The sequence below is a fragment of the Ipomoea triloba genome, chromosome 13, assembly GCF_003576645.1.
Source record: "Ipomoea triloba cultivar NCNSP0323 chromosome 13, ASM357664v1".
NCBI lineage: Eukaryota > Viridiplantae > Streptophyta > Magnoliopsida > Solanales > Convolvulaceae > Ipomoea > Ipomoea triloba.
In genome coordinates, this window is record NC_044928.1 from 8,157,776 (window position 1) to 8,159,658 (window position 1,883).

Sequence of the window (1,883 nt, forward strand, 5' to 3'; positions counted from 1 at the left end):
TATATATATATATATATATATATATATATATATATATATATATATATATATATCTTACTTATATAAATAAATAAATTTAAATATATATATAAATATAACAAAAAATTTTAACAAGGCCCACTCGCTCGAGCTAACTCGGCTAACTCTGTAGAGTTGGACGAGTTAACTCGGCCTAGTTAGGCGCTAGGCGGCCTCCTAGGCAGTCGGCCACCTAGGCAGACGCCTAGGAAGCAATTCGCTTCGGTCTAGGGACGCCTAGCGCCTAGGTAGCCTAGGCGGGGGATTTTTGCAACAGTGTTAAAATGCGACGCAAATTGTGATACAAGTATAAAGAAATAAATTTTCAATTTGCTACTAGTTATACCTTTTGACGTAGAGATAAGCTACTGCTTGATTTGACAATTAGTAATAGAGCATATCACATGTCTGGGATTGCTGGACTGGTAAGTGCTATGAAGGAAATTATTAGGCAGCGGCTTGAAGCCGAGTCCAATTTAATATGTTCTAGATCTAATTCCTAATTACTAGGTAGTAGAGGGGTTGCCCAAGAAAAGACAGGGATAATCGGTGTCGAGAAGAGTATGAAATTTGAGCTGCAAGATTGTGAAACGATACTTAATTGTGGTGAACTTAGGGCCTTAGTTTAAATGTAGGTGTGTATGTAGTATCACCAAAGATCTTTGAGATGAAATAGTAACTGGCTGTTTAGTTGGAAGGAATTGAAATTCCTTTCCTACCTAATTTTTTAACATGTAAAATTACATTGGTTGTTTGGAGAGAATTGTAATTTTCTCATTTCATGGAATTGAAAATCTTAGCTCTTCCCCAAGAATTGCAATTCCAATCTAGATTGGAAGAAAAATTGTGTTGTATGGATAATATAATCATACCCTTCCCTCTTTTACAAAAGTGAGATGTTATTATTATTAGGAAAAATGATCAAATGGGCATCTAAACTTTATTCGAAAAGTTAATTAGACACTTAAACTTTTAAAAGTTACAATTAAACTTAGGAACATGTTATTTAATTGGACAGAATATAACTGCAATTCCACGGAATTGAAATTTCCTCATTTCATGGAATTGAAAATCCTAGCCCTACGCCAAGAATTGCAATTCCAATCTAGATTGGAAGAAAAATTGTGTTGTATGTATAATCATACCCTTCCCTCTTTACCAAAAAGTGAGATGTTATTATTATTAGGGTAAATGGTCAAATGCTCACATAAGTTTTATTCGAAGAGTCAATTAGACCCTTAAACTTTCAAAAGTAAAAATTAAACTCATTAACTTGTTATTTTGGTGCATTGAAGCTTAAAAACTGGTTAGTGACATGTAATAGTATCTCCTAAGGTTCCGGCCACCCTCTGACCATCTCCAGCAACCACCCGACCGAAATCCGGCGACGTTGCTTGAGAATGCGACCAAAATGGTCGCCTTATACTCCGATGACCCAACCTGAGAAGGCAACCAAATACGGTGGCCTCCTCCGGCAAAGCAGAAAGCGAAGAAATGGAAGGAAATGGTGGTGAAGAAGGAGGCTTTGCTTGTGGAGAGTTGGAACTGGGTGGCGTTTGCATTGACGCTGGTGGCTCTATGTTGTTGAGTCAACGTACGGTTCCTATATATTGCACTCTCTAGACATTCATGTTGGTCATGGTAAAGCAAATTAAAAATTTTTATTTTAAACGAAGAAGGAATTTACTCTTGCATTTACTTCTGATCTCTAATTTTCAATAAGTTATAATTTTAACCATCAATTTAGGTAAACTATATTTAAATGTTTGTTTAGGGTTCATTATGGAGGTACTGCACGATTCGTATTTGAAAGGTGGGTTGGCTTTTTGGAGCTCTATTGCCGAAGAAGGTGACCAAATTTGGTG